Source organism: Bombina bombina, chromosome 2 (genome assembly GCF_027579735.1).
Source record: "Bombina bombina isolate aBomBom1 chromosome 2, aBomBom1.pri, whole genome shotgun sequence".
Classification (NCBI taxonomy): Eukaryota; Metazoa; Chordata; class Amphibia; order Anura; family Bombinatoridae; genus Bombina; species Bombina bombina.
Window position 1 is genome coordinate 488,443,842 of NC_069500.1, and position 13,454 is coordinate 488,457,295.

Here is a 13,454-nt window from a genome sequence, read left to right on the forward strand (position 1 = left end):
AGGTATCCAAGATCATCAAATGGGTGGAGGATCACTCCTGCCATCTATCTGCAATTCACATCCCAGGAGTAGACAACTGGTAGGCGGATTATCTCAGTCGTCAGACTTTCCATCCGGGGGAGTGGGAACTCCACCCGGAGGTCTTTGCCCAGTTAACCCAATTATGGGGCATTCCAGACATGGATCTGATGGCGTCTCGTCAGAACTTCAAGGTTCCTTGCTACGGGTCCAGATCCAGGGATCCCAAGGCGACTCTAGTGGATGCATTAGTGGCGCCTTGGTCGTTCAACCTAGCTTATGTGTTTCCACCGTTTCCTCTCCTTCCCAGGCTCGTAGCCAGGATCAAACAGGAGAAGGCCTCAGTGATCCTGATAGCTCCTGCGTGGCCACGCAGGACTTGGTATGCAGACCTGGTGAATATGTCATCGGCTCCACCATGGAAGCTACCTTTGAGACAGGATCTTCTAGTACAAGGTCCATTCGAACATCCAAATCTAGTTTCTCTGCAGCTGACTGCTTGGAAATTGAACGCTTGATTTTATCCAAGCGTGGGTTTTCAAATTCAGTGATAGATACTCTGGTTCAAGCCAGAAAACCTGTGACTAGAAAGATTTACCATAAAATATGGAAAAAATATATCTGTTGGTGTGAATCCAAGGGATTCTCCTGGAGTAAGATTAAAATTCCTAAGATTCTCTCCTTTCTCCAAGAAGGTTTGGATAAAGGGTTGTCAGCGAGTTCTCTAAAAGGACAGATTTCTGCTTTATCTGTTTTGCTACACAAACGACTGGCAGCTGTGCCAGATGTACAAGCTTTTGTACAGGCTTTGGTCAGAATCAAGCCTGTTTATAGACCCATGACTCCTCCTTGGAGTCTAAATTTAGTTCTTCAAGGGGTTCCGTTTGAACCTTTACATTCCATAGATATCAAGTTACTATCTTGGAAAGTTCTGTTTTTGGTTGCTATTTCTTCTGCTAGAAGAGTTTCTGAATTATCTGCTTTGCAGTGTGATCCACCCTATCTGGTGTTCCATTCAGATAAGGTTGTTTTGCGTACTAAACCTGGTTTTCTTCCAAAAGTAGTTTCCAACAAGAATATTAACCAGGAAATAGTTGTTCCTTTTCTGTGTCCGAATCCAGTTTCAAAGAAGGAACGTTTGTTACACAATTTAGATGTGGTCCGTGCTTTAAAGTTCTATTTAGACTCAACAAAGGATTTCAGACAAACTTCATCTTTGTTTGTCGTTTACTCTGGTAAGAGGAGAGGACAAAAAGCTACTGCTACCTCTCTTTCTTTCTGGCTGAAAAGCATCATCCGATTGGCTTATGAGACTGCCGGACGGCAGCCTCCTGAACGAATCACAGCTCACTCTACTAGGGCTGTGGCTTCCACATGGGCCTTCAAGAACGAGGCTTCTGTTGATCAGATATGTAAGGCAGCGACTTGGTCTTCTCTGCACACTTTTGCCAAATTCTACAAATTGATACTTATGCTTCTTCGGAGGCTATTTTTGGGGGAGAGGTTTTGCAAGCCGTGGTGCCTTCTGTTTAGGTAACCTGATTTGCTCCCTCCCTTCATCCGTGTCCTAAAGCTTTGGTATTGGTTCCCACAAGTAATGGATGACGCCGTGGACCGGACACACCAATGTTGGAGAAAACAGAATTGATTCTTACCTGATAAATTACTTTCTCCAACGGTGTGTCGGGTCCACGGCCCGCCCTGGTTTTTTAATCAGGTTTGAAAAATTTCTTTCTCTATACACTACAGTCACCACGGCACCCTATAGTTTCTCCTTTTTTTCTCCTAACCGTCGGTCGAATGACTGGGGGGCGGAGCCTGAGGAGGGGCTATATGGACAGCTTTTGCTGTGCTCTTTGCCATTTCCTGTTGGGGAAGAGAATATTCCCAGAAGTAATGGATGACGCCGTGGACCGGACACACCGTTGGAGAAAGTAATTTATCAGGTAAGCATAAATTCTGTTTTCTTTCATATTGGCAAGAGTCCATGAGCTAGTGACGTATGGGATATACATTGCTACCAGGAGGGGCAAATTTTCTCAAACCTCAAAATGCCTATAAATACACCCCTCACCACACCCACAATTCAATTTAACGAATAGCCAAGAAGTGGGGTGATAAGAAAGGAGCGAAAGCATCAACAAGGAATTGGAATAATTGTGCTTTATACAAAAAAATCATAACCACCATAAAAAGGGTGGGCCTCATGGACTCTTGCCAATATGAAAGAAATGAATTTATCAGGTAAATTGTTACATAAATTATGTTTTCTTTCATGTAATTGGCAAGAGTCCATGAGCTAGTGACGTATGGGATAGCAAATACCCAAGATGTGGAACTCCACGCAAGAGTCACTAGAGAGGGAGGGATAAAAATAGACAGCCAATTCCGCTGTAAAATTAATCCACAACCCAAATCAAAAGTTTTTATCTTTATAATGAAAAAAAATGAAATTATAAGCAGAAGAATCAAACTGAAACAGTTGCCTGAAGTACTTTTCTACCAAAAACTGCTTCTGAAGAAGAGAAAACATCAAAATGGTAGAATTTAGTAAAAGTATGCAAAGAAGACCAAGTTGCTGCTTGCAAATCTGATCAACAGAAGCTACATTCTTAAAAGCCCAGGAAGTGGAAACTGACCTAGTAGAATGAGCCGTAATCCTCTGAGGCGGGGATTTACCCGACTCCAAATAAGCATGATGAATCAAAAGCTTTAACCAAGATGCCAAAGAAATGGCAGAAGCCTTCTGACCTTTCCTAGAACCAGAAAAGATAACAAATAGACTAGAAGTCTATCTGAAATATTTAGTAGCTTCAACATAATATTTCAAAGCTCTTACCACATCCAAAGAATGTAAAGATCTCTCCAGAGAATTCTTAGGATTAGGACACAATGAAGGGACAACAATTTCTCTACTAATGTTGTTGGAATTCACAACTTTAGGTAAAAATGTAAATGAAGTCCGCAAAACCGCCTTATCCTGATGAAAAATCAGAAAAGCAGACTCGCAAGAAAGAGCAGATAATTCAGAAACTCTTCTAGCAGAAGAGATGGCCAAAAGGAACAATACTTTCCATGAAAGTAATTTACTGTCCAGAGAATGCATAGGCTCAAACGGAGGAGCCTGTAAAGCCCTCAAAACCAAATTAAGACTCCAAGGAGGAGAGATTGACTTAATGACAGGCTTGATACGAACCAAAGCCTGTACAAAACAATGAATATCAGGAAGTTTGCTCTTTCTGTTCTGTTCCACAGAAAAATTGCTAGAGATTTGTCCTTTCAAGGAACTTGCAGACAAACCCTTATCTAAACCATCCTGAAGAAACTGTAAAATTCTAGGAATTCTAAAAGAATGCCAAGAGAATTTATGAGAAGAACACCATGAAATGTAAGTCTTCCAAACCTCTATGACTAAGCACTAAGAGTTCAATCTCTATAGCTTCAAATTTAATGATTTGAGATCCTGATGGAAAAATGGGACTTGAGATAAAAGGCCTTAACGGAAGTGGCTAAGGTTGGCAACTGGACATCCGAACAAGATCCGCATACCAAAACCTGTGTGGCCATGCTGGAGCCACCAGCAGTACAAACAAACACTCCATTATGATTTTGGAAATCACTCTTGGAAGAAGAACTAAAGGCGGAAAGATATAAGCAGGTTGATAACTCCAAGGAAGTGTCAACACATCCACTGCTTCCGCCTGAGGATCCCTGGACCTGGACAGATACCTGGGAAGTTTTCTGTTTAGATGAGAAGCCATCAGATCTATTTCTGGAAGCCCCCACATTTGAACAATCTGAAAAAACACATCTGGGTAAAGAGACCACTCTCCCGGATGTAAAGTCTGGCGACTGAGATAATCCGCTTCCCAATTGTCTATACCTGGGATATGGACCACAGAAATTAGACAGGAGCTGGATTCCGCCCATGCAAGTATCCGAGATACTTCTTTTATAGCTTGAGGACTGAGTCCCACCTTGATGATTGACATACGCCACGGTTGTGACATTGTCTGTCTGAAAACAAATAAACAGTTCTCTCTTCAGAAGAGGCCAAAACTGAAGAGCTCTGAGAATCGCACGGAGTTCCAAAATATTGATTGGTAATCTCGCCTCTTGAGATTTCCAAACCCCCTGCGCTGTCAGAGATCCTCAGACAGCTCCCCAACCTGAAAGACTTGCATCTGTTGTGATCACAGTCCAAGGCTGGACGAACAAAAGAGGCCCCTTGAACTAAACGATGGTGATCTAACCACCAAGTCAGAGATAGTCGAACATTGGGATTTAAGGATATTAATTGTGATATCTTTGTATAATCCCTGCACCATTGGTTCAGCATACAAAGCTGAAGAGGTTTCATGTGAAAACGAGCAAAGGGGATCGCGTCCGATGCTGCAGTCATGAGATCTAAAACCTCCATGCACATAGCTACTGAAGGGAATGATTGAGACTGAAGGTTTCGACAAGCTGCAACCAATTTCAGACGTCTCTTGTCTGTTAGAGACAAAGTCATGGACACTGAATCTATTTGGAAACCTTAAAAGGTTACCCTTGTCTGAGGAATCAAAGAACTTTTTGGTAAATTGATCCTCCAACCATGTCTTTGAAGAAACAACACTAGTTGATTTGTGTGAGATTCTGCAGAGCGTAAAGACTGAGCAAGTACCAAGATATCGTCCAAATAAGGAAACACCGCAATACCCCGCTCTCTGATTACAGAGAGTAGGGCACTGAGAACTTTTGAAAAGATCCTTGAAGCTGTTGCTAGGCCAAAAGGAAGAGCAACAAATTGGTAATGCTTGTCTAGAAAAGAGAATCTCAGGAACTGATAGTGTTCTGGATGAATCGGAATATGAAGATATGCATCCTGTAAATCTATTGTAGACATATAATGCCCTTGCTTAACAAAAGGCAGAATAGTCCTTATAGTCACCATTTTGAATGTAGGTATTCTTACATAACGATTCAAAATTTTTAGATCCAGAACTGGTCTGAAAGAATTCTCCTTCTTTGGAACAATGAACAGATTTGAATAAAACCCCAGACCCCGTTCCTGAAAAGGAACTGGCACAATTACCCCAGATAACTCCAGGTCTGAAACACACTTCATGAAAGCCTGAGCCTTTACTGGGTTCACTGGAATGCGTGAGAGAAAGAAACTTCTCACAGGCGGTCTTACTTTGAAACCTATTCTGTACACTTGAGAAACAATGTTCTGAATCCAATGATTTTGGATTGAATTGATCCAAACATCCTTGTAAAATCTTAGTTTGCCCCCTACCAGCTGCACTGTAATGAGGGCCACACCTTCATGCGGACTTGGGGGCTGATTTAGATCTTTTAAATGGCTTGGATTTATTCCAGACTGGAGAAGGCTTCCAATTGGAAACAGTTCCCTTAGGGGAAGGATCAGGTTTCTGTAACTTATTTTGTTGAAAGGAATGAAAACGATTAGCAGCCTTAATTTTATCCTTAGATTTTTTATCCTGAGGCAAAAAAGCTCCCTTCCCCCCAGTGACAGTTGAAATAATAGAATCCAACAAAGAACCAAATAATTTATTGCCTTGGAAAGAGAGAGATAGCAACGTTGATTTAGAAGTCATATCAGCATTCCAAGATTTAAGCCATAAAGCTCTTCTAGCTAATATAGCTAAAGACATATATCTGACATCAATTCTAATGATATCAAAAATTGCATCACAAATGAAATTTTTAGCATGTTGAAATAATTTAACAATGCTATACACATTATGATCTGGTACTTGTGCTAAAGTTTCCAACCAAAAAGTTGAAGCAGCAGCAACATCAGCCAAAGAAATAGCAGGCCTAAGAAAATGACCTGAACATAAATAAGCCTTCCTTAGATGAGATTCAAGTTTCCTATCTAAAGGATCTTTAAAAGGAGTACTATCTGCCGTAGGAATAGTAGTACGTTTAGCAAGAGTAGAGATGTCCCCATCAACTTTGGGGATCTTTTCCCAAAACTCCAATCTATCAGTCGGCAAAGGATACAGTTTCTTAAACCTTGAAGAAGGAGTAAAAGAAGTACCCAGTCTATTCCATTCCCTAGAAATTACATCTGAAATAGCATCAGGAACTGGAAAAACCTATGGTATAACTACATGAGGTTTAAAAACCGAATTTAAACATTTACTGGTTTTAATATCAAGAGGACTAGTCTCCTCCATATCTAATGCAATCAACACCTCTTTTAATAAGGAACGAATATACTCCATTTTAAATAAGTATGAAGATTTGTCAGTGTCAATATCTGAGGCAGAATCTTCTGAACCAGATAGATCCTCATCAGAGATAGATAAATCAGAATGCTGTACGTCATTTAAAAATTCATCAATTTTATGAGAAGTTTTAAAAGACCTTTTACGTTTATTAAAAGGTGGTATGACAGATAAAGCCTTCTGAATGGAATTAGAAACAAATTCTCTCACATTAACAGGAATATCCTGAGCATTAGATGTTGAATGAACAACAACAGGTAATAGATTACTACTAATGGAAATATTGTCTGCATTTGAAAGTTTATCATGACAACTAACACAAACTACAGCCGGAGGAACAGTTACCACAAGTTTACAACAAATGCACTTAGCTTTGGTAGAACCGACATCAGGCAGCAGGATTCCAATAGTAGATTCTGAGACAGGGTCAGATTGAGACATCTTGCAATATGTAATAGAAAAAATAACATATAAAGCAAAATTATCAATTTCCTTATATAACAGTTTCAGGAATGAGAAAAAATGCAAACAAAATAATCCTCTGGAAACCAGAAGCAAAATGAAATAAAGACTTAAATAATGTAAAAAATCTGGCGGCAAGTATGACGCCCTCAACTGACAAAATATTTTTTGCCGCCAAGAACGTCTGCAACAAACACGAGCGTCATAGATGACGCAACTACGTGAAAAATCTCGGCGCCAACTAAGACACCGGAAATTACAAAATTAAGTCAACAAACGTAATTCTCGCGCCAAAAAAGTCTTGCGCCAAGAATGACGCAATAAATTATAGCATTTTACGCTCCCGTGAGCCTAACAGACCGCAATTTAGAAAAGAGAGTGAATTTGAAAATTTCAGGTAAGAATTTTTTTTTATTTATTTTTTTTAATATGCATTTCCCAAAATGAAACTGGCAGTCTGCAAAAAGGAAATATACTGATTAACCTGAATCATGGCAAATATAAGTAAAAAACATATATTTAGAACTTTACATATAAAGTGCCAAACCATAGCTGAGAGTGTCTTAAATAAAAGAAAACATACTTACCAAAAGACACTCATCTACATAAAGTAGATAGCCAAACCAGTACTGAAACGAGAATCAGTAGAGGTAATGGTATATAAGAGTATATCGTCGATCTGAAAAGGGAGGTAGGAGATGAATCTCTACGACCGATAACAGAGAACCTATGAAATAGATCCCCGTTAGGATGACCATTGTATTCAATAGGTGATACTCCCTTCACATCCCTCTGTCATTCACTGCACTCTGAGAGGAACCAGGCTTCAGCATACTGAGAAGCGCATATCAACATAGAAATCTAGCACAAACTTACTTCACCACCTCCATAGGAGGCAAAGTTTGTAAAACTGAATTGTGGGTGTGGTGGGGGTGTATTTATAGGCATTTTGAGGTGTGGGAAACTTTGCCCCTCCTGGTAGGAATGTCTATCCCATACGTCACTAGCTCATGGACTCTTGCCAATTACATGAAAGAAAGCTTGATCGGCTAAACAGGTAACAATATATGTGAGTATCCGTGTTAAAAACTCTCAACTCTCTCCGGATCTGCAAGATGGCAAGAAGAGTTTATATTCCCATTAAACAGGTCACCAACAATACATTACTCAGGGGACCAGGGCAATGAAAAAGTGAAAGTCTCCAGTTTGTAAATAATGGAATGAGGCAAGGAATGCATGAGATCATAGAAGCAGCACAATAGCTCAGATTGCCCACTTCCAGTTCCAACTTCTCACGGAGACTTCCCTCTACTTGCTCCATCTCGTTCTCAGCTTGCATGGACAGCTGCAAGCAGATGGGCGAGTAAAAAGAAAACTACTCAGTTCGCAGACATGTCTGTTACTTTCTTGCGAGGCTTCAGGTCCCCTCTCACTGCATCCACAGCAAGTATGACACCATCCAATCTCTTGCAAAACTCTCTCTCAAAGTCTTCCATAACAGTCTGTAAGGCCGCAAATATTTCCTCCATGATATTATTTGATAGATGTTGAGATAATCGAAAGATAGCAGACACTCCTTGTCTACTCTATCGGCTAATCCGGTTTGTTTGTTTTTTGCCTGTTGTTTTCGGTAAAATTGTGTAGCATATTTCAAATTTGATGCTAGCCTAGAGCTGCTGTTTGAGTTTATTACTTGACTTATTGTTTTGCATGTAATTATAGTTTTCTAGGACTATACTTTATTTGGATAATTGGTAAAAATATATATATAATTTGTTAAATCTGATTGTTACATAGAACGAAATGCAGAATGTATATTGATATTAAATTAATATCAACAATATATTCTTCATTCAGTCCATTATAACAGAAACAGTTTAACAAATTTTTATTTATATTGGTTTTTCAAATTATTTTCTATCCAATTTTGGTGTTGCTTTCAATAAGTGTTTTTATTTATTTTATTGGCTTATAGTTTTTCATTTCAGATTAATTAAATTCATTAAAAAGTCCCTTATATTGATAAAATTATAGAAAATATTTTAAAATCATTTTGTTAAAAAAAAAAAGTAGTAATTTTAGTTTTCAGCCAAGGGCATCTTGAATTTTCTGTTTCGGTCCAGAATTCTCATTTCGGTGCATTCCTAGTGTATACTGTTCCTTTAATGTCACAAACATGTCTTTTGGCAGTCCTTGCCAGGCGAGCCTTATGGCTTAAATCCTGCTTTGCTGAATTGGTGTCAAAATCCAGATTATCTTTCCTTTCAGGGAAAGAAGTTGTTTGGTTATAAATTTGATTCTATAATATCTACTGTAACTGGAGGTAAAGGGGGTGTGCTTCCTCAAGACAAAAAGTCCAGAGGGAAATCGTAAGCTTCAATAATTTTTGTTCCTTTTTTCAGAATAAGGAACAAAATGTTGACTCCTCTGCTCAGAAGCAAGGCACCTCTGGCTCAGTCTGGAGACCTAGTGATTACTGGAACAAGTCAAAGCAGGGTAAGAAATCTATCCCTACTACTAAAAAGGTATGAATGTGTGGCCCCCGATCCAGAGGTTCTGGTAGATGTCAGGTTAAGCCTCTTTCAGGAGGCGTGGTTTGTCTGTTCTAGATCCCTGGGTTCTGTATATAGTTTCTTAGGGATATCTAATATGATTCAGAACAAGGCCTCCCAGAGGAATGTTTTGTCTGTCCAACGTTCCAATCAATCCTGTAAAACCTCAAGCCTTTTTTCCCAGTCTGTCTAAGATCTGGATCTGAATTGGGAGTGATTGTACCAGTTCCTTTGCAGGAACAGGGGATGGGATTTTATTCAAATCTCTTCATTTTTCCAAATAGGAAGGTTCTTTTAAAACAGTCCTGTATCTGAAAGCTCTGAACAAGTTTGTAAGGATTCCATCTTTCAAAATGGAAACTATTCGGACTTTTCTGCCTTTTTGTTCAGCAAAGTCAGTTCATCTCCTTAATAGATTTAAAGGATGCTTGCCTTTATTTTCCAATTCACAGAGAACATGTCCAGTTTCTGATGTTTGCCTTTCTGGACAGGCATTTTAAGTTTGTTGCTCTACCAATTGGTTTGGCTAAAAGGGTGCCCTTTTTCATACCTAATAACATTTAAAATTTCTAAAGAGGGACCCCCCACCCCCTGACTGAGCAAAAGTGTGATATGGGGTCTGGGGAATGGGCTTAACAAGTGGCAGAACATAACTCACATGAAGTTTTAAAAAAAAAAAGTATAAACACTCTGATAACTGATTTTTTTTTTACTAGGGGGATGCTTTCTGGTTACCTAGGTAATCACACCAAGCCTCCTTCCACAGTCTGTAACCGGTAATGTGTGCAGACTTTGCTTGAAACAAGCATTTTAACTGATAGCAGAAGGAATATTCGTAACAAATTAAAGCTGCTTTTTTTTTTTGTACAGTGTTTTTCTTATGTTTTTACATGATACTCCTGAGGTTTAGCAGGTTAGAAGTGCTCCGTGTAAAAAAAAAGATATTTGGAGCAGTATATAAATCCTACAAAAACTTTTGCCCTGTATATAACGTTCAAATACTTTACTTATGCTGCCGAATGCTTTAGAGACCACTACAGATCACCCTGAAAAAAATTAAACTAGTCCACTGAGCAGACAGCAGACACATTGCCCTGGCTGCTGCTGCACTGGCACCCTCCCCCCACATATCAGCCTGCCCCTTGTCCCTTCACACTCCTGCCTGGGTAGTAAGACTGTCTCTGTAACATGCATGATTAGAAACAACGCCTGGTTTATGTGAGATAACATGCAGTCACATGTGCCAAAAAATACTGACTGTGTATTGGGTCACATGATGACCATGTATGGGCCCAATAGAATTTAAAACATTTTTTAAATAAAAATGTTTAAAAAATAAATTCATGGAGCATTGGGGGACAGATGTCAATCTTCCGGGACAGACCCCCAAAAATCGGGACCCGAGAGTTGGGGTGTATGCTTTTTGTCTATCAGAACTCAAGGTATTGCTGTGTTTCTATACCTAGGCAACATCTTGTTTTCCTTTAGCAGAATCTCACACCAACTGACTTGTTTTTTTTCTTGACAGCATGGTTGGAGGATCAACTTTCCAAAAAGTCCTTTGATTTCTCAAACAGTTAACTTTTTGGGGTTTTCAAATTGATTCAGTCTCCATGAGTCTTTCTCTAACAGATCAGAGAAGGTTAAGATTGGTGTCAGCCTTTCTAATCCTTCAGTCTCTCTCTTTTCCCTTGGTTACTCTTTGTATGGAAGTTCTAGGTCTGATCTTCAGATGCAATTCCTTTTGCTTGTCTTCGCATGAGACCTTTTCAGCTTTGTCAATGGTGCAGAGACTATTCAGCTGTCTCAAAAGATATTTTTGGATCTTAATACAAGTCAGTCTCTAACTTGGTGGCTGAATCATCAGTTTATTATTCAGGGGGCTTCTTTGCTTATCCTACCTGGACAGTGATCACTACAGATGCAAGTTTGGGGAGCTGATTAGGGGTCCTTAAGAGCAAGGTTACCTATAAATAGGGCTCTTCAAGCTTGGCCTCTCTTGAAAAGAGAATCTCTTCTCCTTTTCCAGACCGACAATGTCACAGCATCGGCTTATATCAACCATCAGGGGGGAACTCACAGTTCCCAAGCCTTGAGGAATGTGTCTTGAATTCTCTCATGGACAGAAATCAATTCCTGTCTAGTCTCTGTGATTCATATTCCAGGGTTCAACAACTGGGAAGCTGACTGTGGATCTTTGGGGTCACCCAGAGATAGATATGATGGCCTCTCGTTTGAACAACAAACTTCACAGATACTTTGCGAGGTCCAGGGATCCTCAAGCAGAGTTAGTAATTCCTTGCGCATTGCAGCTTGCTTCATCTGTTTCCTTCTCTGGTACTTCCACGCAGAGTGTTTTTTTTTTCATGATAAGCCTAGAGAAGTCATCAGTAACTCTGATTGTCCCAGCTTGGCTTCACAGGATTGGGTATGCAGATCTGGTTCAAATTTCCAGCTGTCCTCATTGGCCTCTGCAGTTAGACCTTCTTTCTCAAGGTCTGTTTTTCCATCTGGATCTTAAGTCTCTGAACTTGATGGCATGGGAATTGAACGTTTAGTCCTTAGTCATGGGGTTTCTTTGATTCTGTGATTGAAACCTTATTAGGTATTAAGCCTGTAACTAGGAATATCTATTATAAGGTCTGGATGGCCTTTATTTCTTGGTGTGTAGGTCATGGTTTTTCTTGGTATTCTTTCATAATTACTAGGATTTTGCAGTTCTTACAGGATGGTCTGGATAACGTTCTGTCAGTTCTTTGATGGGGCAGATCTCTGCTCTTTTAGTTTGTTCCATATGAAGATTGCTAATCTTCCTTATATTTCTGGTTTTGGTCCGTATTAAACCTGTAATCAAGCCAATTTCTCCTCCATGGAATCTTAACTTTGTGTTAAAGGGACAGTAAAGTAAAAAAAAATCCTTCATGTTTTAAATAGGGCATGTAATTTTAAACAACTTTCCAATTTACTTTTATTACCTATTTTGCTTTGTTCTCTTGGTATTCTTAGTTGAAAGCTAAATCTAGGAGGTTCATGTGCTAATTTCTTAGACCTTAAAGACTGCCTCTAATCGGAAAGCATTTTGATAGTTTTTCACCACTAGAGGGCGTTAGTTCATGTGTTTCATATAGATAACATTGAGCTCCAGCACGTGAAGCTCCTAAGAGCAAGCACTGATTGGCTAAAAATGCATCTCTGTCAAAAGAACTGAAATAAGTGGGCAGTTTGCAGAGGCATAGATACAAGGTAATCACAGAGGTAAAAAGTATATTATTATAACTGTGTTGGTTATGCAAAATTGGGGAATAGGTAATAGAGGGATTATCTTCCTTTTTAAACAGCAAAAATTCTGGTGTTTACTGTCCCTTTAAGGGTTTTGTAGGCTCCTCCTTTTTAACCTATGCATATGGTGGATATTAAACTTCTTTCTTTATTTACCGACTACTTTTGAATTTTTGCCTAAGGTTGTTCCTTCAGATAACTTTAGCAGAGAGATTGTTGTTCCTTCTTTGTGTCTAATCCCAAGACAAACTTCTAGTTTTTTCATTCAGGTCAGCTTCCACTGCAGCAGATAACTGTTCATTCTACTAGGTCAGTTGCCACTTCTTGGGCCTTCAAGCATGAGGCTTCTGTTGACCAGATTTGCAAGGCAGCTACTTGGTGGTCTTTGCATACTTTCCGGAATACTACCACTTTTATGTTTTTGTTTCTTCTGAAGTAGCCTTCGGTAGGAAGGCTCTTTAGGCAGTTGATTTTTTGCCTTTTTGTTTTATTTTCCATGCATAAAAATGTTTTCCCATTGGTAATAAATAGTGGACTCTCACCACATATATGAAAGAGAACATAATTTATGCTTACCTAATAAATTAATTTCTTTCATGGTTGTGAGAGTCCACAAGATCTCATCCTATGTATGTTAATATTAGTTTTTTTCCTTAGCACATATTTTTTCCCTGCTCCTTTTATAGCTTTTTCTTACCTCACTTTGTTGGTTATACATTGGACTTAGGTATGTGGGAGGGGTTTCATAGGGTTCTTGGGATTTGGGAATCTTTGCCTCCTCCTAGTGGTGGTGAAGAGTAATTCCTAGGAGTAATGGATCGTGGACTTCTCTCCACCATGAAATAAATTAATTTATATGGTAAGCATAATTTTTTTTCTGACAAATTTAAAAATGTTTTTATTT

The 13,454-nt window shown here is 39.2% G+C and overlaps 1 protein-coding gene across 6 annotated transcripts in view; it reads left to right on the forward strand.

Moving 5' to 3' along the window:
• Nucleotides 1–13,454, forward strand: part of MTMR3 (myotubularin related protein 3) — a 429,098-nt gene that overhangs the window by 358,577 nt on the left and 57,067 nt on the right. The gene's annotated exons all lie outside the window — the stretch shown is intronic.